The sequence below is a fragment of the Aquarana catesbeiana genome, linkage group LG09 (assembly GCF_042186555.1).
Source record: "Aquarana catesbeiana isolate 2022-GZ linkage group LG09, ASM4218655v1, whole genome shotgun sequence".
Classification (NCBI taxonomy): domain Eukaryota; kingdom Metazoa; phylum Chordata; class Amphibia; order Anura; family Ranidae; genus Aquarana; species Aquarana catesbeiana.
Window position 1 is genome coordinate 102,279,474 of NC_133332.1, and position 27,950 is coordinate 102,307,423.

The 27,950-nt window shown below is 39.9% G+C and overlaps 1 pseudogene; it reads left to right on the plus strand.

The window, feature by feature from the left end:
- The first annotated feature begins 3,753 nt into the window (after window positions 1–3,753).
- Window positions 3,754–8,004, plus strand: LOC141108968 (olfactory receptor 6N2-like; annotated as a pseudogene).
- The last annotated feature ends 19,946 nt before the right edge of the window (window positions 8,005–27,950 follow it).

The window sequence follows — 27,950 nt, forward strand, 5'->3', positions numbered from 1 at the left end:
GTGGGACTTTGGTGTGATCGTGTGTAGGCAAGACAGTTTCAGCGGAACTTCCTTCAAAACTCAGTCGGAAAAACCTTCAGAGTTTATTCCAAGAGAAAAACCGGTTGTGGGTACGCGGCATTACTCTTTCTCTCCCTTTTTCTTTGTTCCTCCCCCTCTTTTCCCTCTCCCTTCCATGTATTCTCTATTTTTATTCCTTCTCTTAGTCCTTGCTGGAGGGGTGGGGAGAATGAGATGTGTGGCAATGCTGGGGGGAGTTCTGATCAGCCAGCTTAGGTGCTCTTGATCAAGGTCATCTGCTGATCTGAGAACTGTAGTGGGGACTTTTAATGGCAACTATAATTACAGGTAGTGTTACACGCTGTGTCTCCGGATTCACTGCGTCTCCGACTTTGTGGTGTCTTGTAGCAGTGACACCTATGCCAAAATCAGGAGGTAGGGTCTCCTCCAGCCCCTCCCACTTCATATTCCTCACCAGTCAGCAGACCTCTAGTCTCTGTCCCCCAGCAATGCCGTGAACTGAATGGGCAGCTGCAAAGAGGCTAAGTGGGCGGCCGCAGGCACCAGGAACAGCCCTGCTGGGTGGCCACAGGCTCCATGGACAGTCCTGCTGGGCAGCCACAGGCTCCAGAGACAGCCTTGCTGGGTGGCCACAGGCTCCAGGGACAGCCCTGCTGGGTGGCCACAGGCTCCAGGGACAGCCCTGCTGGGCGGCCACAGGCTCCAGGGACAGCCCTGCTGGGAGAGCGGTGCAGGCTCCAGGAACGGCAGCTATTTGGTGACTTCTGATTCCGTGACCCCTGGCAAATTGTCAATGGACCCCCAGGTTGAGAACCACTGGCGTAGCGGGTCAACTGAGGGAGTAAGATATCTGCAAAGGAGCGGTAATATGCTACCGTGAAGCCATCTGGGCCCGGTGCTTTGCCATTGGCCATAGCTTGCAACGCAACTCTCATTTCCGATGAGGTGAACTCTCCTTCTAGGGAATCTAAAGTGTCAGGAGGGAGTTTGGGTAAATTGGCCTGTGCTAGGTAATCTTGAATACGTTTAGTCTTGGATTCATAATCCGTTGTATTTTGGTGGACATGATATAGGTGCTGATAAAATGATTTAAATTCTTTGGCTATTGCCGAGGTTTCATATAGTAAAATAATGGTCAGGGATTTAATTTTGGCTATAAAAGTTGCAGACTTTTTATGTTGCAGTGAACGTGCCAAAAGCCTACCAGGCCTATTGCCCCATTCATGCAAGCATTGGGCCACCGTGCAAAATTGTTGTTTCTGTTCCAAATGAAAGAGGGCTTTTAGTTCCTCTCTCATCTGGGTCAGAGTGTGTAATGTTGCCTGAGACAATCCTGCTTTGTGACGCCGTTCGAGAGCACCGATCTCACTGATTAGTTTTGTTTGTAGGTGTGTCCGTTCTCCCTTTTTTCTGATACCCAATTCTATTAGCTTCCCACCAATAAAGGCCTTGTGGGCCTCCCAGAGTGTGCCCGGTGATATTTCCGGAAGCATATTTTCCTTAAAATAAAGGGCCAGGTCATCCCTGATTGCTTTCTTATCAATTTCCTCTAGTATCAGATGATCATTGAGTTTCCAATTTGTTGCCCTAGGAGGTAAGGATGGGATTTTCAGTGTAAGTGTAATCGGGGCATGATCTGATATGGTAGAGGTCTCAATTTCAGAGGCTATGGGGAGAGAGAGGTGGTGGTGGTCAATGAGAAAGTAATCAATTCTCAAATAGGTATGGTGCAAATGGGAATAATGCGTGTAGTCCCTTGTCTGCGGATACATAACCCTCCACATGTCCATTAGTTGAGCTTCATGTAAGCGTTTGCGTATGAACGCCAAGCGCCCACGAGAGATACAGGAACTCCTATGTGACGAGTCTAGGAGAGGTTCCAGTGAAGTATTAAAATCCCCAGCGAGGATAATGCAACCACGGCAAAGTCATTAAGCTTTTTAAGAGTGGCCGCTACAAAGCTCACTTTATCACAGTTAGGTGCATACAGAGTCGCATGGCATATTACCCAGGTTGCCTTTTAGGAACAGAAAACGACCCGGCAGATCACTGATCATAGATTCAAGCATGAATGAGGTACCCCCGCGGAACTCAGTGGCCACACCTTTTGCTTTATGTACATCAGATAGGCTGTAATACCTTGTTGGGTAATGTCAGGAGAAAAGTTTAACCAAAGTGGTATGTGTAAGGTGGGTCTCCTGTAGGAAAACAATATCTCCCCGCAGTCGATCCAACTCTCTGTATAAATTATGCCTCTTACCTGGAGCATGTAAGCCCCGAACGTTGATAGATATTAATTGCATCTTGGCCATCGGGACCGACAAGGTGAACTCATATGCACGAATCTCCAAGGGAGTTGAGCCTGAGGCAGAGTACAAGATAGGGAGTGAGGTGGGGAGAAAAGAAATAGTAAAGATTATAGAAAAAACAAATTAACAATGTGCAACAGTAACACCAGAAACCATCCGAACAGACGGTTAGTATGTGCACGCGTACATCTGCTGTGCAAGTATGGGGCACACAGGGTACCCGACATCCCCATGCACGCCACTCTACTAGGAGCAGGGACATGAGGGGATGGGGCCCCGGCATGCCCCACAGGGGGGAGACATACAGCCCCGGGCACCAGACTGCAGGCACCAAAATTGGTGTGAGCCCTGTCTCGATGCCCCGGTGCCGGCGCCACTTGTGTCAAAATTAGTAACTTTAAGTGTAAGCATAACTATAAACCGTAGTCTGTAAACGTAAGATAGGTTTATCTGCCATTTTAACAAGCATTATTGTCACCCCAAACAGATCTAATAAAACATGTAACCCGTAATGAAAAAAAAAAGAGGGGTTAATAATGTCCAGTGGACAGTCATATACTTGCGATCAGCGACTGACACTAGTAGACAGTCTACGGGTATGCTGGATCCCAGGCCTGGGATTCACTCTAGTTGAGGGGAGGCCCCAGGGGTGGCAGATCAGTGCTTGCGGTCTACTTTCTGCCATCTCGGTTCAGAGTGGGTAGGTAAGGGAGGGATGACATCCTGCCACCCAGGAAGCTCCGGTGGAGAAATATTGACATCCATACAGAACTTCTCTAGGTCTTCAGGAAAGCGGAGTATCGCAGTTTTACCGTCTCTGTTTACAATAAGGGCTGCAGGGAAGTCCCACCGATAATTAATGGAGGCCGCACGTAATTTTTCTGTCAGAGGTTGCAGGGTTCTGCGATGCTCTAGTGTTTCCCTGGCAAGTTCCGGAAAGAAGGAAAGGGTTGCTCCATCAAAATCCAGGGAGGCAGATTCTCTGGCCTTCTGCATTATGCGCTCTTTTTCGTCATAATAGTGGACCCGGCAGATGATGTCACGCGGAGTGTCTGAGGACAAGTTGCGAGGGCGCAAGGCCCTGTGCACCATGTCTATTTTCGGTGGGTGATCGGCCGCAAGGCCTAGCAATTTATTAAAAATACCTTGAACAGAGGGGAGAAGGTCAGCATCGCCAGTCGCTTCAGGTAGGCCTCGAATCCTTATATTGTTCTGCCTATTGCGGTTCTCCTGGTCCTCGATTTTGTATAGCGCCATCCGATGTGCGATGGTGAGGCTGCGGGTGGTATTCTGCAGGCTCCTAATGGTGGCTGCGTGATGATTCTGGCGATGTTCTGTCTCCTCTACACGTTCTAGTACCTGCGACAGGTCAGAGCGTACTGCAGAGATCTCTTTCTTGATGGATCTTTCCAGACCCAGGAACATGGAAGCCAGCTCCGACTTAGTAGGCAGATCACCAACCAGAGCAGCTACCTCTGAGTGCCTGGATGTACTGCCCTCACCCTCCGAGCCGGCTGATGATGCTGGAGAACGGTGTCTGGATGCAGACCTATGGCGAGAGGCAGAGCCCGCGCCGGAGCCCTTGCCACATGGACAGCGGCCTATCCATCCATGCTCAATAGGTCCTCTGGCTCCGCGGCCAGGAATCTTTTTATGGAGCCCGACGAGGCTCCTTTTTTAGCCAGTGATTTGCTCATACTCTTACGCATGATTTGTAGGGTGACAGCGATAATGAATTATGAATTGCTGAGAATGCTATTTATAGCTGGCGTCAGCGCCGGAGCCCGAGAGAGATGCGTCCTCACCGCTGCATGTGGAGACCATGCCCCCCCTAAACACCTTTTATGACATAACTTGCATATATAGAAAATACAAACTCCGCGCCAAAAAAAATTGTATGTGAAAAAAAGTGAAAAAAATTGTTAGGTAATAAGCTGCTCCCCTTGTTGAGCAAAAATGTGAAAAATTATCATAAGCATGCAAAAATAAGTTATAAAAAGTAATAAAAATAAAAAGTTATAACACACAATATTATAACAAAGGTGGTGATGATAAAGTCCCAATAGTAGAATGAACACAGTATTGGCAATGAAGAAATGGTGATCTTCCAAGATAAGTAGATTCCTCTATATAGACAAATGGAAAATCCTTCACCAAGAGTTAAGATACACTTCGCAGTAGTATATATATATCTGCTTACCAGATACCAATGACTCCTTTAGTTAAAAAGAGAGTCATTAGCGCTTGTGCAGGATTGTGCCTGCTCACATGGGATGGCTGGATGCTGGATGGTAATAGACAGAGAACCCTTTTTGCCTCGGTAATCAGACATGGGATATATGAAAGACAATGGAATCTTCCATAGTGTAATACAGTTTATTAAAATTATTAAAAACAAATAGTAAAGCCAAATGGCCGCTTACATTGAAAGGTGCCTGCCTGGCACTGGGGCTGCTCGCTTATCTGGGTACGGATCTCAGTATGGATGCCGTCACACCGCCTTAATGATTGGCGTGCATTCTACCCGGCGTAAGCAACAACCAGAGAAACTGGACGTAGGAGGAGATCGTGACCAATGGTAATGGTAATTTTAATAATCATTATTGTCAACCGATATTGTGGCTGCACGCTTATTTGGATTTATCCTAAATTACAAATTGCCGGGCAGGCACCTTTCAATGTAAGAAGCCATTTGGCTTTACTATTTGTTTTTAATAATTTTAATAAACTGTATTACACTATGGAAGATTCCATTGTCTTTCATATATCCCATGTCTGATTACCGGGGCAAGATGGGTTCTCTGTCTATTACCATCCAGCATCCAGCCATCCCATGTGAGCAGGCACAATCCTGCACAAGCGCTAATGACTCTCTTTTTAACTAAAGGAGTCATTGGTATCTGGTAAGCAGATATATATATATACTACTGCAAAGTGTATCTTAACTCTTGGTGAAGGATTTTCCATTTGTCTATATAGAGGAATCTACTTATCTTGGAAGATCACCATTTCTTCATTGCCAATACTGTGTTCATTCTACTATTGGGACTTTATCATCACCACCTTTGTTATAATATTGTGTTATAACTTTTTATTTTTATTACTTTTTATAACTTATTTTTGCATGCTTATGATAATTTTTCACATTGAGACCTAGCTGTCTCGTTTTTTTAGTCTATTGTCAAGCACTAGCACCCCCTACTCACTACTATAACTTGCATATAAGCCTTTAAAATGACACTTTTGATTTTTCATGTTAATGTCCCATAGACTTTAACGATGTTCCAGCGGCTTTCGAATTTGCCCCGAACACCGCATATTGTTCAGTGTTCACAGAACATCCGAACAATTAAAGTTCGGCCCGAAATAAATAAAAAATATAAAAGTCTCATTCAAATTCCGAAAGCACTGTGAGTTAAAAGTTAGCCTGGGCAGGTAGGGGTGGGGAAAGTGCCCACTATTGAAGTGGCTAATTAGCTTTAATATATCGTTATATATACAAGTCTGTGCAAAAAGAAACAAATCAAATTTAAATAAAACAAACAACTGTTTTGTTATCACACAGTGATATAAAACATGTGTATCACCCAATAGACAGCTTTTGAAATGTGTCAATTATACCTAAATCTGCAAATATTTAACAACAATATGCTAATAATGAAACCGTGCTTCACAAAAAGTCTTCACATTTTTTGTGGAGAATAGTTTGTATATTTGCACATTGTTGTTATATATTTGCACATTAAGGTATCATTGACACATTATAGTGCTGTCTATTGGGGGATACATAAAACAAAATAATTATTGTATTTAAAAAATATTCCCTGCAGGGAATACACTTGGAACAGAGTGAAATATCTGGAGTGTATTTCTAGATAGGTAAAACAAGTAGTTACTTATTTAAGTCTAAATGAAGGCAACCATTTCTTATTGGCACTTCCTACTAATAGAACGCAGTGTACAATGTGTACAATGGTGCAATCTTGTGAAATATATTAGGGATGAACAATGGAAAGTTCACCCAAACTGGGCTCATAATTATCTATTCATAACTACGGGATAGGAATTATTCCTCCACACAATTGGATGGTTGAAGTGAGCACAGCTTGTTTTGAATGAACATTTTACTTTTTTACTAAATCATCCCCATTGCATGTGCATATCCTTCATCAATATACCTAAAGGTAAAATATTTGCTCAGTCTTAAGATAACTGCAGGTACTCTATAGTGACCAAGATATGGTCCTAAAATAATAAGCAACTCATAATCATTGGTACATTTGAATATTCTTTTGACTTGCTCTTTAATTTTAGTATTAAAAACATGCTCAGTATTGTCCTTGTAGCTTGACCAGTTGCCACTTTCATGAAGGGTTTAAACACATTTTAATTAAAATTTCTAAACATTTTTTTGTTTTTCTAAAACATCTGTTTGGCGCATACTACCTATTATTTGAGAACCACTGTAAAAAACTGAAATTTCTAGGTCAACAGATTTCCCTTTATGAAACAGTAGTTGTGTAGACTTTTGAAAATTCTTAGAAGTAATTATACACATATACATATCTATATATATCTATATCTATATATCTATCTATCTATCTATATATATATATATATATATATATATATATATATATATATATATATATATATATATATATATATATCAATCAAATTATTGAGTTTGTGGACTTTTCTTAACAGATCACCATGGTGGCAAAGGATTAGTTTAACCAGTCAGTTATAACTGATTTTCTTCTTTTAGGGTTTTCTATTGAGGGGCAGAGAAGATTTTGGCTTTTTATTGTTTTATTAATTATCTACATTGCCACCATTACAGCAAACATTTTCATCATTGTCATTATCAAAGCAGACCCACGTCTACATAAACCAATGTACTTCTTTATCGGTGGACTGTCGTTCCTTGAGCTCTGGTATCCCTCTGTCACAATCCCTAGACTCCTGTGGTCTCTTAAAACAGAAGACCAACACATTTCTTCAGCTGGTTGCATGGCTCAGTTTTATTTCCAATTTTCTCTTGGAGCAACAGAAATGTATTTCCTGACTGCAATGGGGTATGATCGCTATGTTGCCATTTGCAATCCATTGCATTATTTGGTTATTATGAGTCCCAATGTTTGCATTATGCTCATACTGGGGTACATGGGTATGTGGATTTGCTGGAGTGATCATTCCATGCTTGAGACTATCCACGCTTTGGTACTGTAAGGGGAATAAGATAGATCATTACTATTGTGATTTGATCCCAATGATGCGCTTGTCCTGCTCTGATACAACGAAAGCTGAGAAGGCGTCTTTCTTTTCCATTTGTTTTGTAACTTTTGGGTGTCTTTTCTTAACTTTGATATCTTATGCATGTATTACCCGAATGGTAATCAAATTGTCTTCTGCGTCAGCAAGACGTAAAGCGTTTACCACATTTGCCTCCCATTTATTTATTGTTATCCTTTTCTATGGTACTGTATTGTTCATGTTCATCAGACCAGCTAGTGGTCATTCCTTTCACTTTAATAAGAAAGTTTCTGTTGTCCCATCCATAGTGACTCCTCTTCTGAATCCCATTATCTACACCTTACGAAACCAAGAAGTGATAGAGGCTGTGCTGAAAACAGCCCACACAACAATGGTTTGGTCAAATGGTTGTAAGTAAGTAGACCAATAATAATAAATAATGAATAATGAATAGTGAATAATGAAAAAGAAACTTTGGCTGGCAAAGTTGGGGCCCTTGAAGAAAGCACAAAAATGCCCATCAGACAACAGACTAATTGTGTAACACTAGTCTCATACCAGACTCGGAGCACCCTCTTCTGGGTCTCTGGACACATACTCTGATTCAGTAAAAATCAAGTTATAGTCAGACATGTCAGATTTTGCACTCTCCATTTTTAGTAAATCTTCCCTAATGGAACCAACTAGCAGAAGTTCATTTTTAGGGTTTATATACAGTACCTTTTAAGGCTAGTGTAAAAATGTAGTGCTAAAACAAAACAAAGCCAAAATATATATAGGTGGATAAAATTCAATAACCAGTGGGTAATATCCACATGTCTGACATGTCTGACTATAACTTGATTTTTACTGAATCAGAGTATGTGTCCAGAGACCCAGAAGAGGGTGCTCTGAGTCTGGTATGAGACTAGTGTTACACAATTAGTCTGTTGTCTGATGGGCATTTTTGTGCTTTCTTCAAGGGCCTCAACTTTGCCAGCCAAAGTTTCTTTTTCATTATTCACTGGCCAGTGGGATAAAACAGAGACTGTTATAGCAAATTAGGACTGACTTTATATATACTGTTGCGAGGTAAAAGCAATGCAGTTCTGTTTATTACTAATAGGTAGAATATAGCAGTATTTTTACTACATCTCTCAGTGTAACATTATTGTCTTATTGATTATTTGTATAAGTTCACTTACTAATTCACTCTTCTTTTAGGTGTAGCACCGTCTACCAGTAGGTAGGTGCTAGTAAGGTATTTTTACTAGGTTATTCCAGCACAGGCAAATTTAGGCAGGCTTATGCTGCATGCTAGGCCTGTCTGTTTTGATCTGGGGCTGGAAGTGGTCAGAGTAGCAGTGGGTGTGACCACCTGCACTTCAGTTCTGAGGCACCTCCCCTGTTTCTGAGGAAAATGTTCTAGAAAAGGGGCTGGGCCTGGAACTGGAGTGACAGGCAGCTTGTGTGTGAGCCCTGACCAATCCCCAATTGAGATTGGCAGGGGGCGGACCTCATATATAAGCTGAGGTGATATTTCACTGAGGAATGGCATGTTAGACAGTCACAGGAGGCCATCCCCATCTGGGGGGGTGTGCCGATCGCAGGAGAAGGCCCGGGGAGAGCTGTGAGGAAACATTGCCTCTACACGGTCATTGGCAATGTCTCTGCCACCACACGGTCAGATGGCAGGGAACTCCAGGAGCAGAGGGGCAGGAGAAACTGTCGGTACGCATGGTCCAGTTAAAGTTCCTCATCAAGGATGAAGGTCGGTGGGTGTTACCACAGTGTGGCTGGAGGTGCCAAGGGCTGGAAGTGCCAAGAAGTCTGTGAGGGAACTCTGCTAGTACACGATCACTAGCAGAGTCTTCATCAATACACACGGTGGATGATGGGGAGTCCTGAATCAGAAAAGAGACTGTGGGGATCTGTGTCAAGTCAATGTAGCCTGCGGGCTCATGATTTGCAAGTTGGGCTGGCTGGGAACAGTAGACCATATTTCCTAGAAGATATGCTTTTAACCCACTAGGCCTCCGGGGAGAGGTTCTGCAGGCCTCAGGCCTAGTGGCAGCGAGCAACCAGAACCACAGTAGGGAGGCTTATTCAGAGTGGGCCCCTTCTATTCAATAGAAGAGGATGTGTCATATTTCAAGTAGTAACTTCAAGTTTGTGCAGGAGGAACCAAGTCTACAGGAGGAAACAAGTTATGAGCAGGAGGTGAAAGAGATCTAAGAACATTGCTTTTACATGGTCATTAGTGATGTCTCTATTCAACACACAGTGATGGATGGAGAACTCTTAGATGGAATAGTCTGCTGAGGTTGAGCCGCAGGAGGAGCAACAGTCTGCATAGAGATGCAGGAGGAGATGCGTATCTAATGTACTATGCACATTCTAGCTTCTGGCTCTAACTTTATTCAAAGTGGATTCAAATCCTAAAAATATGATGGCAATAACTTATCCTATAGGCATCCCATATTCCTATTCCTATCCACGTTGTACCCCCCAATAAAACAACAAAAACAAAGCCCGCAAAAGACTGTTCATTGTCTCTGGAAGTGATGTATGAAGTCTAGCAGTGGGGTGATTGTTTGTCATTAGCTGCAACACCATGGCTACATAGGCTATTATTGGCCTAAGTCATTTTTCGAAATACCTTAAAATGTGTCGGTAAGTGCTGGGTGAGCAAGGTGTGCTATCTTCAGGTGTGCAAAGAAATCACAAAACAATTCAGTGGCTCCTTTGGAGGTAGCGATACACTTACTTTGTAAATAATAAAACACATTTACTTTCCTGAATCCTGTGACATATATTGAATATGTCCCGTGAGTAGGCACTGCTGTGTCACAAATTTAACAGAGCCTACCTCCTAAACTACAGATCTGCTGAGAGGGAGAGTTTTAGGAGGCAGGGTAAGTACAGGAATCACTGCTTGCAGGCAGCAAGGTACCATGGGATATGTAGTCTTCAAAAAATCAAAAGTAGCAGAGGAACAAAGCATGCAGGGAATCCAGGAAGTTGTGGGAAGAGATAGGTAGTAGACAGGCAGCACTCATAACAAGAAAGGAGATTTTTCAAGTAAGCTTATATTGCATTTTTAGATATAACTATTATTGTACTGTTATTACAATGCTTATGATATAAAATGAAAATGTATGCTGTGATCATAGATATCCTTAGTCAGTTTAGTCAAGTATGTTATGTAATACATATAATAATTATTTCTATTATGATGGCTCTTTTTCCTTGTCAAAAGAAGTTTATTGAGTATACAATATTATAAAGATACATAAAGTAAGTTTACAAGGATCTATAAAGTAAGCTCATTGTTTTACAGTAGGGATTATATAGGTAAATATCATGAAATTTCAAATATTAAACATTGGGTTCACGTAAACCTAAATTAAAGATATATATCATTTCCTTAGTTACTTTTGTAGGTATTTAAATGATTTATACCTACTATATATATTGTTTACAGGTAGAGTGTATATAGGTCAAATAAATTCTGATAATGGTGTCCGTTTATGAAGCAGTGAAATCTATTCACTGCTTCGTTCTCCGGCATTCACAGTGAAGATCTTTCTCCTCTGTGTGCCAGTTTATGAAGCTTTGTAGATCGCTTCACCTTTGGAGGAGTGAAGAGATCTACAAATGCTTCCAACAGTGGAGAACGGCTCCTGATACTGGAATTTCGTGAGACTTTACGAGATTACAGCACCAGAAATACAGAGATGTCAGTTTATTAAGCAGTGATAAATTATCACCGCTCAATACACGGACAGACGGCGTGAATTACTATTAATAAAATAATGAGTCCCCCTACATTATATACATATATATACACACACACACATTATATATACATGTATATACACATACATTATATATATATACATATACACATTATATGTATATATGTATATATATGTATACACATAAATATGACAGGGGGACATGCTTACAGTGTTGGGGGGTCTGAACGAGGCATAAGGAAGTTAAAAATCTTCCTCCTTCCCCCTCAGATCCCCCCAGATTTCCTCTTCACTCCCCGATTCACCACCTCTGAGCTGGTGAACCTGGGAGTGTGAAGTCTGACTCAGATCGCCAGTGAAGCAGTGAGATCACCGCTTCATAAACTGGCCCTTTCTGTGTCATTCAATGAGGATTCTCTGTGTGTAGAGATAATCGGCGGGAGAACAAGTTCAAACATGTTCTCCCCCGATTATCACTGTTTCATAAACTGTTTATGGACTGTGATCAGCGGCGATCCTCGGGATCACCGCTGATCACTGCTTCATAAACGGACACCAATGAGCTTTAATCGTAAGGTGGAGAAAAGGAAAGAGAAAGAAGAAAAAGGGTAGAAAGGCAGAGGTATGGTCCACAAGGTTGTCCCGCTCGTCAGTTTATTATTCTTTTTAGTTCTCTTTGAAGCCTTAGAATGGGTGTCTCTGTAAGTCATTTAATCTGTTACCATGGCAACAGGACAGAGTCATTGAAATTTGACAGGAATTGTTGTTTTATCCAAGGATGCCAAAGTTTTTCAAATTTTGGAATTTGATTTTGATCGATGGCTACCATCTTAGCATGGGACATTGTATTATTCATTCTGTGAATTGTTTCTGCTAGTACCAACGTAGGAGATTTCCATGCTTTGGCCACTGTTTGTTTTGCAGCCGTTGTTAGTTGGATCATAAGTTTGAATTGAGAGAGTGTTAACCATTCCGGTTTTAGATTAAGTAAAGTTATATATGGATCTGGTTGTATTATTTTTTTAAATATTTTAGATGCAATCACGAAGACTTCCTTCCAGAAGGTTTGGATTACTGGGCACGTACACCATATGTGTAAATGTGTGCCTATTTCTGGGCATCCTCGAAAACAAAGAGCTGAGGTATTAGGTGAATATTTTGCCACTCTAGCGGGTACAAGGTACCAGCGAGTTAGGACTTTATAATTTGTCTCCAGTGCTAAGATGTTGGGTGAGGATGACTTAGATGTGAGCCATATGTTAGACCAGTCCGTGTCTTCTAAAGTTCGTCCCAGGTCCTCCTCCCACCTCTGAACGTAAGAGGGTCTATTAAGATTTGCTACTCCATATAATTGATTATAAAGTGATGAAATTGTACCTTTAGCAAATGGATCTTTTGTACAGATTGATTCAAAAATGGATAATTGGGATAATGGTGTATCCCCCTTTAGGAATGGTGTATAGAAATTTTTGATTTGGAGATATCTAAATATCTCAGAGTTTGGTAGATCATATTTTTCTCTAAGCGATGGGAATGAAAGGAATGATTTAGATGCTATGAAGTCATTTAGTGTCTGAATGCCTGATGTTGTCCAAGCTTTAAAAGAATTTGGGTAGATCCATGCCGGATAAAAGGCCGGATTTCTGATAAAAGAAAGGAGAGGATTGTGTGGAGATTGTAACTGATATTTGGTTTTTAGTTTATCCCAGAGAGATAAGAAGTGTTTAGTTATGGGATTATGAATTTTAAAGCGGTCTTTAGGATCAAGCCATAACAAGTTTGATATTAATAGAGGGTCATTTTCTGAAGCCTCTATAAATACCCATAATGGGATTTCCTGTTTTGCATGGTATTTGGACAGACTGGCCAAATGTGCTGCTCTGTAGTAGTTAGTAAAATTAGGGTATCCCAGGTCTCCTTTATTTTTGGGAAGATGTAGTGTGTGTATAGGTATACGTGGTTTAGAAGAGCCCCATATAAATGAAGTTGCTCCTTTTTGTACTATTCTCAAAAAATAGGAAGGAATTGGAATAGGGAGGACTCTGAATAGATAAAGCAATTTGGGTAGAATAGTCATTTTGATTGCATTAATCTTCCCTATCCAGGATAAAGGAAGTTGCGACCATTGTTTTATTAGATTTGTGATCTGTCTTAATACAGGAGGATAATTGGTTGAGAATAAGTCAGAATGAGATGCTATTAAATGAATTCCAAGATATGGGATTGATTTTTCTGCCCATGTGAATGGGAGTGCAGCCCTAGCCGGGATCAATTCCATGTTTGTGAGCGAAATATTAAGCACTAGGCATTTCTTAGGATTAATCATAAGGCCGGATAGGGCTGCAAATCCATCAAGAGCTGGTATTAAGTTAGGACCAGAGACCTGTGGTGATGATAGAAAAAGTAATATATCGTCTGCAAATATACATAATTTGTGTGTAATACCACCTACTTCAATGCCAGTTATAGTTTGGTTTGTTCTGATGTATTGGACCATGGGTTAGAGTATAAGGGCAAATAATAAAGGAGATAATGGGCAACCCTGTCGGGTACCTCTTTCGATATTAAAGGCATCAGATTTGTATCCAGCGTATTTTATATAGGCTTTGGGTTTATTATATAATGCTTTGATCCATGTTAAAAAGTGGGGTCCAAAACCCCATTTTTGTAATGAATATTGCATATATTGCCAGGATACTGTGTCAAATGCCCTCTTAATATCGAGAGATAGAAAACATAAAGGGATTTTCTGTTTTTTAGCTATATGTGCCAATAACACTGCCCTGCGTATATTATCGCCTGCCTGTCTATTTGGCATGAAGCCTACTTGATCTCTATGTATTAATTTTCCTATAATGTGACTCGGTTAAATTGATGATAGGCAACTCCTATCCTCATATTGATTAGTGGTTCCAAATTAATAATAACTACTGCAGTAGGGAACAGACACAAAAGATACGCTCAGCATCTTTCCAAATTACTGTTCTGCTTTATTATGACGCAATTGAAGGTTTTTATGCACATGATTACGTAGGTACCACATTAATATTACAAGTGTACGTTTATGGTAACAAGGGGCGTTACATAGGCAGGCTTATTCTAATCAGGACTCAAAAGAATGTAAACATTTACTGAAAATATTATTAGTGCCGTGTGCACAGTGAGGGCAGTGTGCGATACATACAAAATACAATACAATTATATACAGAACTTACAAATTTCCATTACAGTCTCCCCTCTTTTGATCAATATTTTGATCACTAACCATACCTGCTATCACCTTTAACCTGGAACCTCCACACGCTTAGGTGGAGGTAGTCCTGACCAAAGAGGCAAAAAAACTCCATTGTGGAGAAAATAATAGCTGAGCAACTTTTTCATTACAAAATGACTTTTCATTGTGAAAAACAAATGATTGATAAGAGATATTTACAGAGTACTGGCTGTACACTCCTGTGGCCAGAATGGCCTTCTAGCTTAATTGTGGGCATGCTGACTTATCAGCATATGTAAACACAGACAATTCTACATAAAATAGAAGACGTACAAAAGACAAAATATGACTTCAACATGGCTAAACTACTTTTCAAATATATATATCCCTTACAATTAAAGTAATTTAATTAAAAAGTACCCTAGACTGTGATCACAAGAGGGAAACAAATCAAACTCAGAGATTTCTTTAATTAAGTCATTTTTGCAGTGTCTGGTGTGGATCCAGGTGACTTTTTCTTCACGTTTTGCAAAAACTGTACATGAAATAGATGCTGTATTGAGTCTCCAAACTTTTCCTTATATATAAATGTCTCTTAACAATCCACAAGTCACCTGGCTTTAGTTTTAGATCCTTCCAAACTTTTAGGATCTGGAATTGGGGAGAAAACACATAAATGAGTTTGTCAAAAACCTTAGAAGATCAGCAACATTCTCTGTGAGATCCGAATGGAGGACTTCAGCTGCTGAGACAAAATATAAGCAAATGAGTAACACACTCCCAAACAAAATCCCATAGGGAGAGAGTCCAACATCCCCCTTAGAGGCTTCATAAAATATAAGAAAACATTCAGGCAAAAGTTTTCTAGTTTCTTACTCTACTTTGTCCACTACATTGTAGACAGTAGGGGGTGTAAAAATAAAACCTCAAAACTAGTAAGGACTCTCCTATAAAAAAATTATTTCCTCTGTTACTCTCTGTACTTTCTTCACCCTATATTTACAAACTACTTCTGATAACACTTTTTACTGTGGCCTTTGCAGTAGAATTTGCCACTGGACATCCAAAAAACATGTCCATACAGACAAAATGCATACTCGTAAGATCCTAACTTGGGCATCTGGATTTATCTTTTTTGGAATCTCTGGGAGGGATGTTCAGCTTTTGGTAACACCTTTGGTAACAGGTAAAACAAGAAGTGGTATGTTATAAAAACAACTGTGGGGAACCCTGGCTCTATCCCACGCTCATTTACTAAGGCAGCCATAACTTCTTGTGACTGATGACACGGTCCATGTGTCAAGCTGGAAGGAAAAGAGTGGCTGGCAGACATAAATGATCACCTTTTCCAAAGTCCTATTTCATAAGAAGTTGTCCCCTGTGGACCACTTGTTCTTCTCGTTCTGGGGTCCTTAAAGTTGAATTATTAATCCCAGCTATACTGGGCCAGAACTAGGGTGGAATCTGTGAGTTGCACAGACCCATCAAGTATCCGGGGCTGTAAATGCAGCATCCTTAGTCACCTGGTCTGCTTCCATGTGTGAAAGTTAATATGGCTACCTCAGCAAGAACCTGGAAGGCTGAAAACAGCCGATCAAATTAACTTGGCATGCTTGGTTGGTTTACCTGCCGAAGTAAAAACAAACTTCTGGCCCTTTAAATGGAACCAAAAGCTCTCTATATCTCGACTATCTATATAAATATACACTCTTTTTATAGCTCACAGACTTTGCTAAAACATGGAGCTCTGTTTCTTGAGCTGGGGAAAAAGGATCCAATGACTTTGAATACAGAGTATCCTTCTGAGTGATAAACTGCATACTCAAATCTACAAAAAATTAAATATCTGGGTCTTCAGGGAGTGTGTCCTGTACTGGGCTCACAGCAGCTGATTCCTACACCATCAATTTAACACATGTGTCTTCCTTTGTCTCCAGCCTCCTCCAATAGAGGCAATAAGGTGTCTGGATTCAAATGTACGCATTTTTCATTGTTAGATTTGTACATAAACAAACTCATATTTTAAACCTTTCATTAGACAAACATTTAGTTATCTGTATATTTGCTGCGCAGAATGTCGGACCATTAAAAATTAAATGTTTGACCAAAACAATATCTAACTTTGTCTAATAGCACCTTTGCATAAAAGCTACAGCTCTGATATATCGGGGTGAACCATTTATTACTGGGTCCAGCTTGCATAAATATATTACAATGGCTTGTTTTCTATCACGCTGTTTGTGTAAGAACTCCAGTTTCATGTTTCAAAAGACAACTTTTTCCTGGCAATATTATAATAAATGATAACAATACCCTGCGGTCATGCAGAGATGCCCATAAATTCAAAATATTCTTCTGCTTATACCACTGTACTTACAAGAAAAAGGGCACATCATTTCACAATCCACACATTCTGCTTTGGATTTCAAAAATAAAAATAAATAAAAACAAAAGGACCAGTAATCTGTATGATGGACCAGAAAGCATCAAAAACTATAAAACAACTGGCTGCAGGTGGCATCTATCCTAACAGGGTGTGTGGACTTGATGTGATGGGTCTGTTATATTTAAATTTTATTTATTATTACTCTTACATCATGGACCGCACATCAAGTTATTATCAAAAACCTTACAATATCATTTTTGTAGAAGAACTTCTTATGTATTCCATCCATCTTGGCTTTGTTAAATATTATGGCAGCTTTATTCAAAATAACAACCTCATCTTAATCTTTTTTTCTCTCAATAAGGGCTTATTGTATAAATGTAAAATAACAAAATTGTTATCTTAATCTAAACTAATCTCATTCATTACAAATTTCCCCATTAACCTGAATTTCATTTCCAACCAAAGGTTGTCTAAACCAGTTTCAATATATCTATATTATTAATAAAATTGTTAAACTCATATTAGAAATTAATACTCATTATTACTTAATTTCCCTTTTTTAAATGCACTGTTTCCACTATCAAAGGATATTCAATTTGTGTAATACACGGTTAAATGTAACCTTCATTTTACCATGTTTGGAAAACAGATTCAAAATAATTGTGACCACATTGTTTACCATTAGATTCGTTAACCCGGCACATGTTTTGTCTAAAAAACTGGAATTGGCATGGTGTCCTTCCAGCTTATCACTGACCTCTCAGGGACATTCTTTCAGGAGAGCACAAAGGAGGGGGTCACATCTGCGTACATGACACACACAAGCAATAGAACTAAAGGTCCCAGCATTCGCACACACATACACCAATATCTCTCTCACTTTCTTTTAACTCTCATTAATATTTTCCTGTCTAAATTCTACTTTCTTTATTTTGTTCAGATATCTTTTATATCTAGCTTCTATGATCAGATGGGCAGCCAGAGTGCTCATCCCATCTTCCCTCTCTGACAACATATAAAGTAATCTGTTTTAACTCTCATTTCTCTGTTTCTGATTTTACTAGTTATAGTGCCTGACCCCAAATTCATCCCACAACTTAACATGAAAATGTCCCTTTCTGTCTAGTGTTAATGTTACCCTTAAACCATCCTGCTCACATAGATAGCCGTTTCGCTAGCTGTTTACTCTGCATGATTCTTAGTCCCTGTGGACTTTGGTAACCCAGTTACCCATTGTGGATCCCTGTCCACTTTAACCGTTAATCTAGGGGCTCAGTATAGGCGGAACCGCACCTTTGGTTCATATGTAGCGCTCCTCTTGCGCTGGGCATTTTTGAGGGTCTCTTACCCTTCATTCCCTTACTTAATTCAATGCCCATAATGACTGGCCAGTCTTCTCTCTTCTCTACTTGTGCCTATACCCTCTTGCCTCTAAACTACTTTATCTAGCAGATGTACTACATATACCTGTGAACAGCACTATTCTTCCCTTTCTTATCTATAAAACTCTGATGGACAATAGACAGGGACAACATAACATATAACCACCAATCAATACAGTTTGATTAAGGGGAGTAAAATAGGTACCCTTTGTCCCGAAAATCCCTTACCGATCAAGGAAGTCTGATAACTCAAATGTAAGCAAAAGGCTTACCTCAGCCGGCTGATTATCAGAAATTCCCGGATCGTCTCAAGCTCCTCGTTTCGGATACTCAGGGTCACCTGGAATCCCCTTCTGGCTGGCTCGCCATGCTGACTCGGTTAAATTGATGATAGGCAACTCCTATCCTCATATTGATTAGTGGTTCCAAATTAATAATAACTACTGCAGTAGGGAACAGACACAAAAGATACGCTCAGCATCTTTCCAAATTACTGTTCTGCTTTATTATGACGCAATTGAAGGTTTTTATGCACATGATTACGTAGGTATCACATTAATATTACAAGTGTACGTTTATGGTAACAAGGGGCGTTACATAGGCAGGCTTATTCTAATCAGGACTCAAAAGAATGTAAACATTTACTGAAAATATTATTAGTGCCGTGTGCACAGTGAGGGCAGTGTGCGATACATACAAAATACAATACAATTATATACAGAACTTACAAATTTCCATTACAAATGCTATTGAGGCGTTTTGCTATTATTTTTGCTAATAATTTAATATCAAGGTTTAACAGAGAGATAGGCAGATAATTCACACAGGAAGTATCATCAGAAAAGGGTTTTGGGATCATACAAACAATTGCCATTAGTGTTTCTTGCTGAAAAGAATGTCCTTCTAGAAGTTTGTTAAAAGTTTCAGTGAGAATGGGAGAGAGTATTTCTGAGAATGTTTTATAGTATAAAGCCGAGTAGCCGTCTGGGCCTGGTCTTTTGTTAAGTTTTAGGTCTTTTATGGCGTTAGCAACTTCATCTATAGTTATAGGCTCATCCAAACTGCTTTTTTGATTCTGAGACAACTCAGGTAAGGTTATTTTTGAGAAGAAGGATTCAGCCTCTGTAGGATTAAATTCATTGTTTGTCTTGTATAAAGTTGCGAGATGTGAGTGAAATTTATGGACTATTTTAACTGGATTACAAGTATAAACATTTTTTGATAATTTCAAACGTATTGGTTTGAAAGATTTGTTAGTTGAATTTAATGCCCGAGCCAAATATGTACCTGGTTTGTTTGTATTCATATAGAAATTGTGTTTGGAGCGTTTGAGGGATTTATCAACTGACTCAGTGAGAAATAGATCGTATTCCAATCTAGATTTTTCCAGATGAGATTTTGTACTCTGAGATGGATTATCTTGGAATGATATGTAGGCTGCATTAAAATTGAGTTCTAGTTTTTTTGCTAGATTTTTGCGTTCCCGTTTAAATAGTGCCATTTGTCTTTGTATTGTACCACGCAAGACAGGCTTATGAGCTTCCCACAGTGTTATTGGGGAAATGTCTGTTGTATTATTAATTGATATGTATTCCTTTAAAGCTTGTTCAATGGCCATCTGATGTAGTGGGTGTTTGAGCATTATGTCCGGTAAGTACCACGTTGGGTCATGCGCTTTTGGTATGGCTGAGGCTATAGTAGTGTATACTGCATTATGGTCAGACCACGGAATCGGAATTATATCTGATGCAATAATTTCTGGTATCATTCCTATTGTTAGAAAAATATGATCTATTCTGGTGAAGGTTTGATGAGGGTGCGAGAAATAAGTGAATTTCTTTTTCATTGGGTTACTTTCTCTCCACGAATCTACCAGATTGTATTTGGAAAGAAGTTGAGAAAAAGAGGTTATTTTGGATGGTGTAAAAGGTGATTTATCTAGAAATGGGAGGAGGACCTGGTTCGAATCCCCGCACATTATCACTGTTCCTATTTTGTGTGTATTAATCACTTGTAATATATGTGAGAGGAATGGTGTAGGTTGTTTGTTAGGAGCGTAGTAGGAAATCACCGTGATTGCTGTATCCATTATATAACCCATGAGTATCAGGTATCTACCTTCTGGGTCTTTAATTTCTGATGATAAGGTGAATGGTGTGGATCGGTGAAATGCAATTAGAGTACCACTTTGTTTGGTACAGGCAGAAGCCGTGTAAATTTGTTGATAAAAAGGAGAAATATATTTTGGAGTAGAATCTTTGGTGAAGTGTGTTTCTTGGAGGCATACTATGTGAGCCTTCTTGTTATGGAAAGTACGGAAGGCTTTGGTCCTTTTTTGAGGGACATTTATTCCCTGAACATTCAGGGAAAGTATATTCAGTGGTGCCATGGCAACAGATCAAATAGTTTTGACTTACTTTTTGTTATGCAGAACTGACTGCGCAGATCAACCTGTGTGGACTGAAGAGATGAAAAGATAGAAAAGAAACCAGTGAATTCTGGAGTAAAGAGTAAACAAAAAACATATGAGATTAGATGATACATTGTATAAATTATTTTTTGCAAGTAATCACAATTTACCTGTGAAAGAGAATAAATATCTCTCTCAGGGGAATAAGTGCCTTCGTCACACTCCCACATAATATGGTTGGGAGAATGAGGAGGGCTAATGGGGGTACACGGATCTTCCGCTTACAAGAGAGAAGTGCTATGTCAAAAGACATCAAAATGATGATTCATTAATTGGAGTGCAGAATATAGTTTTTGTTGAAATGATTTATTCCAGGGTGGTTGTATATGGTTAATCTTGCCCTAGGCTAAATAATTCAGTTAGAAAGGTACTGTTTATAACTTTGGTATTGATGAAGATAATTTGAATTATTTTGGGATCTTAACCCTTTTAGAGTAAACAATTACATATTTTATTCATATGTAACTGTTTAGATATGTTAACTCATAAAATTGAGGTTGTATTGCTTCAGATTAGAATAAACAAAAACATAGTTCTAGGAACTAGTTAGGTAATAATATATTTGTTTTAAGAAAAGAAAGACAAAGCTTCCATTACTTCTGGATTATTGAACGTATTTGTCCTAAAAAGTAATAAATCTATTGTTATTACTTGAAAATATATAACTGAACAAGAATTTCCTTATTTCACTTATATATTCTAAGGCTATATGAATCAGAAGTAATAAGAAATATAACTGGAATGTAACTTGATCACATACAGTGTGTGACTATCAGAATGCAGTTACATTCAGTTATAAATACAGGTTTTTTATAGAGAACCATCTCTTAGTATAATAAATGAAGAGATATCAGGAATTAGGATGTCAGTCCATTGAATCTTCTTGGTCCATGGATGATGTGGCATAACGGCCTCTTTTGTGAGAATGATGATTCCCATTTTGTTCTGAAATTTTCTGGGTGCTGCCTGAAGGTGAAGATGATGCCATTCTTCTGCATGTGGGGGTGTTGCTGCTTGTGGGTTCTGTTAGATTTCATTTTAAAAGGGTTTGTTGTAGTTCATCTGCTGATCTGCTTCTGTAAATTGTACCTTGGTAGTTAAATCTGACTGAAAAGGGGAAGCCCCATTGATACATAATGTTGTGGCGTTGCAGTTCCATTAGTTGGGGTTTCATGGATCGTCTTTTAGTAATAGTAAGTTGGGATAGGTCAGCAAAAATTTGATAATTATGTCCTTGAAAATTAAGTTCCTTTTTTTCTCTTGCAGCAATTAGTATTTGTTCTTTCGTTCTGTAATAATGAAATTTTGTGATTATATCACGTGGGGGTCCGTCTTTCTTTTTGGCTGTGAGGGCTCTGTGTACTCTGTCCAGTTCTAAACGTTCAATAGGGATATCTGGCTTTAGTTCTTGTAATAGAGCAGTAATAGTAGATTGCAGGTCTGTCACGGTTTCAGGTATTCCCCTTATGCGCAAGTTTGAACGTCTGGCTCTATTTTCGTAATCTTCGAGCTTAGTTTGAAGTATTAAATTCTCTTCTTTTAATTGTTCCAATTCTGTTATATTTTCTTGGGTTGTAATTTCAATTTCATCCATTTTTATTTCTAAGGCTGCGGTGCGGTTTCCCAGCTCTCTTATTTCTTTGGTTAGGCTGTTTGTTATTTGGTCTGAGGTTTGTTTTAAAGCCTTATGAAGCATCTTTTCAAATTGTAATAATATTACTGGGGATGCTGAGGAGGCTTGCGGAGAAGTTTGTGAGAGGATTTGTTCTGTATCTGACTCAAATGGAGAGTCTTGCTGTGACATTTTCTGTCTGTGAGAACGCCCTGATGCTGTATATTGTGAGGTGACTGGAGCTGCTTTAGTTGCAGTGAGTGCCTGTGAGCTCTTTGTGAGGTGATTTTTATTTCTGCCACGGTTTCCTCCCAGTACCATATTTCCTGCCCAAACTTTCACAGTTTGTTCCCTGGGGCAAAAAGGTTCAAATGGATACCTTTTGAGCCTGCAGGCTCCGCTTTGTCCTTCTCTTCTCTCCTCAGCGGTGTGGAGCTCTAACAATGCATGTCTGCTCCGCTAGGCTCCGCCTCCTGTCCCCCCCGGCTCTTTTTCTTTACATTTGTTACTTTCTGTATAATAAAAATTATTCCATGTAATAAAGCTTGACTTCAACTAAGTGAACTATAAACCCTATAAACCAAATCTTTGCAAGTTTTTTTATCAGTATATATTGTACTCCTTGAATTCCCCATGACTTGCACTTCTAAAGACACAAGGAAAATGGGAAATGTTTAAACTCTCATAATGTCTACTTATTCATGCGTCACTATTAATCAGGTCAGGAAAGGTCCTGAGGGGAGAAGAACTTTTTAATGTTGCACAGTAGGCCTTTTAGCATGTGGATGGATTATAGATGTCGATTTTTGGGCACGAACACTTCTGTTTGCCTTTGGTTTGCCTTTTAGTTTTATTGGGTGTATTATATCCTTTATATATTTGGTACTTAAAGTTTTTATTTCCCCTTTTCCTTTGGTGCAATCGAAGATTTCCTCCTTGCTATCATGGCCTACGATCGCTATGTTGCTGTCGGCATTCATTTGAGATATCCGTTACTCATGAATCCCGAAGCTTGTTTTAAAATTCTATGGGGTTCATGGGTTTTCGGTTTTATTGTAATTATTGTGCTCAGTCTGCAAATCTTCAATCTCTTTTTGCTTCCATAACAAAATCTATTACTGCGACTTTGCACCCTTGGTCAAACAGTGCTGTTCAGAGACATCAAACTTAGAAAAACTTTTTTTTCTACTGCTTTCTTAGTAATTTTGAGCTGTTTTCTGGTTATTATCATGTCATACATCTGTATCATAAGAACCACAATGAGGGTTCCATCAGTAGAGGATAGACACAGGGCATTTTCTACATGTGCCTCTCATTTTGCTGTTCTTTTGTTTTACAGAACATCTATCTGTATCATGTATCATGTTTATCTGACCAAATGCAGATGATCTCTTATATTTAAATAAAATATTCTCAATCTTTCCATCAGTTGTAACTCCTCTGCTAAACCCTGTCATCTACACCTTACAGAATCAAGAGGTTAAAAATGGCGTAAAAAAAGCACAGGGAACAGAATAAAAATGTAAAGGGTGCAAGAGGCTACGATAAAATCCGTTAAAGAATAATAATATAAACAGGAACAGCAGAATTGATAGTTAATGGGTCCATAAAACAAAATAAACTGATTGAGGAGCTGTTAAAATGACAGAAGAAACACCTATGTTTAACTATTATCCTCCCCCCTCCCTCGTACCTATCCTGCCTACCCTGTATAAAAAAAAATCTGTATACTTACCTATTTCTAGTCTGCTCTGGTCTGGTCATGTGATCCTGCAGCTCCAGCTCAGGGAGAGCTTGACAACCACTGGGAATTCCAGGTGCCATGACATCACCTATAGGCTCCCATTTCCCAGTCATTGTCAGTGTTCCCTCCTCTACCCTGCAGCAGCTGCTCACTGACACGGGAAGATAGAGTTGTGGGATCATGTAACCAGACCGGAGCAGATAAAAATAGGTTAGTGCACAGATCTTTTTTTTATACAAGATAAGTAGGAGGAGGGGAGAGGGAAGATTTTTAAGAATAGACAGTGTTAATCTGGGGAAAATACGGGTCGAAAATCGGTCAGTGCATATGGCTGTCTATCCCACAGAAGCCGGTCTAACGACTGGCTTTTGTCAAAGGGACATGTTAGAAAACCAGCAACTGATCAGCGCAAGCAGCCAATGACTGCGAGCGCTGATCTGTGAATTCTGGTGAGAGGAGGGGGAACGGGAGAGATTCTCCACTGTCAGAATTGAATAGAACAGCAGGGGAGATCGGCGCACTAACATCGCTTGTTGAATCTATCAGTGTGTATCCAGCTTTAGGCTTTTCTTCTACTCTAACTTAAAAGAGATCTGAGCCTAATTAGTAAAAGCTAGTATAACCTTTAACATGTGAAGCTGTTTTCAGTCTTTTAAAATCTGCAGCTTTCATGAAACGAATGTGTGGTGATCCTTCCATGAAAGTTCTTGTTCAGGTATTGTCTGTTATGTCCTACAACTAGTGTCTTTTGTCAGCCACAAAAACAACTACTTTTTTAATGCATACAAGAGTCACTGGGCTCCATTCACTCAATATCACATGCGTTATTTAGGTGCCCGGACACATTTTCCCTAAATATCAAATGCCATCCTGAAACTGTCATATCACTTTGCCGTTTTGCAGTATTTACTGTAAAATGCTGAAAACGCTTGGTAAGTACCGCATGATAAGGTGTTAAACTCAATTCACAGAATTAAATAAATGCACGCGGTAATTAATTAGTGGTCCAGACATGCAGTATTGAAGGCAGTGGCGGCCCATCCATTAGGGGCGCCCGGGGCTCCGCCCCCTCTCTCTACACCCCACACCACCCCCCTATATGCACATGAGTCTATCAATGGCCGCTGTAGCCACCCCCTATTCATGCGTCATAATGTCGCAGTCACAATAAAAATTGCTGATCGCCGCCATTACTAGTAAAATAAAAAATTAATAGAAATGCCATAAAAACGATCCCCTATTTTGTAGACGCTATAACTTTAGCGCAAACCAATCAATAAACGCTTATTGTGATTTTTTTACCAAAAATATATATAAGAATACATATCAGCCTAAACTGAGGGGAAAAATTTTTTTTTATATATTTTTGGGGGATATTTATTATAGCAAAAAGCAAAAAATAATGCGTTATTTTCAAAATTGTCGCCATTTTGTTTGTTTATAGCACAAAAAATAAAAACCGCAGAGGTGATCAAATACCACCAAAAGAAAGCTCTATTTGTGGGAAAAAAAGACGTCAATTTTGTTTGGGAGCCACGTGGCACGACAGCGCAATTGTCAGTTAAAGCGACGCAATGCCGAATCGCATAAAGTGCTCTGGTCTTTGGCCAGCAAAATAGTCCAGGGCCTAAGTGGTTAAATACATTTTAAACATGTTGCGCATTGATGGTTGTCTGCTTTCCATGAGATATCATGATTAATGAGGAGGCATAGGGAGTAACCATTGGCAACCAATATATCTTCAAATATAGAGTGGAGTGGTTAACCCAGCATAAACCAAAGGTGCATTTTTTACTTGTTTCTGGTGAGTGCCCATTTCAGAAGGTGGTGGTGTCTCATGAATTGGTGAAAACTTTATTCCAGTCACGGATGTGAATTTGTGCTCGTGGGAGTTGGATGTTCCATTTATACAGAGGATCAAGGGGACTGTTTATCTATTGAATACACGATTATTATTATTATTGTCATCACTTTCTACTTTTTTGCTATCACTACGCAGGATTGAGGAAATATAGTTTTATACAGCATTTTTTTTGTATCACATATAATATTGATTTATGTGTTTCGTGGTAAGATATATATTCAATATTCTTGAGATCAGCGCAGCTGCACTTTTCACTGTAAATAAATGGTAATATACACAGCTGTGTTTTCTTTTCATTATTGTTTTAACAGAATCTCAAAAATTAGTTTCTATCCATATTCCATACCTCCTGATTAGGGATGAGCCAAACACCCCCCTGTTCGGTTCGCACCAGAACACGCGAACACCGTTAAAGTCTATGGGACACGAACATGAATAATCAAAAGTGCTAATTTTAAAGGCTTATATGCAAGTTATTGTCATAAAAAGTGTTTGGGGACCTGGGTCCTGCCCCAGGGGACATGGATCAATGCAAAAAAAATTTTTAAAAACGTCTGTTTTTTTGGGAGCAGTGATTTTAATAATGCTTAAAGTGAAACAATAAAAGTGTAATATCCCTTTAAATTTCGTACCTGGGGGGTGTCTATAGTATGCCTGTAAAGGGGCGCATGTTTCCCGTGTTTAGAACAGTCTGACAGCAAAATGACATTTCAAAGGAAAAAAGGTCATTTAAAACTACTCGCGGCTATTAATGCATTGCCGGTCCGACAATACACATAGAAGTTCATTGATAAAAACGGCATGGGAATTCCCTACAAGGGAACCTCGAACCAAAATTAAAAAAAAAAAATGACGTGGGAGGTCCCCCTAAATTCCATACCAGGCCCTTCAGGTCTGGTATGGATATTAAGGGGAACCCCGGCCAAAATTTAAAAAACAAAATTACGTGGGGGATAACCCTAAATTCCATGCCAGGCCCTTCAGGTCTGGTATGGATTTTAAGGGGAACCCCGCGCCAAAATTAAAAAAAAAAAAACTGCGTGGGGTACCCCCAAAAATCCCTAGCAGACCCTTATCCGAGCACAAAACCTGGCAGGCCGCAGGAAAAGAGGGGGGGACGAGAGTGCAGCAGCCCTCCTGAACCATACCAGGCCACATGCCCTCAACATTGGGAGGGTGCTTTGGGGTAGCCCCCAAAACACCTTGTCCCCATGTTGATGAGGACAAGGGCCTCATCCCCACAACCCTGGCCGGTGGTTGTGGGGGTCTGCGTACAGGGGGCTTATCGGAATCTGGAAGCCCCCTTTAACAAGGGGACCCCCAGATCCCAGCCCTCCCTCCTGTGTGAAATGGTAAGGGGGTACAAAAGTACCCCTACCATTTCACTAAAAAACTGTCAAAAATGTTAAAAATGACAAGAGCCAGTTTTTAACAATTCCTTTATTTAAATGCTTCTTCTTTCTTCTATCTTCTATCTTCCTTCAGTTTCTTCCTCCATCTTCTTCTTCCTCTGGTTCTTCTGGTTCTTCCTCCGGTGTTCTCGTCTGGCATCTCCTCCGCAGCGTTGGCGTTTTCTTCCCTTCTTCTCCTCGGGCCGCTCCGCATCCATGATGGCATGGAGGGAGGCTCCCGCTCTTCTCTTCATCTTTTTCTCTTCATCTTCTTCTCTTCATCTTCTTTTCGGGGCCGCTCCGCATCCATGATGGCATGGAGGGAGGCTCCCGCTGTGTGACGCTTCTCCTCTTCTGACGGTTCTTAAATAACGGGGGGCGAGGCCACCCAGTGACCCCGCCCCCCTCTGATGCACGTTGACTTAACGGGACTTCCCTGTGGTGTTGTTTAAGAACCGTCAGAAGAGGAGAAGCATTACACAGCGGGAGCCTCCCTCCATGCCATCATGGATGCGGAGCGACCCGAAAAGAAGATGAAGAGAAGAAGATGAAGAGAAGAAG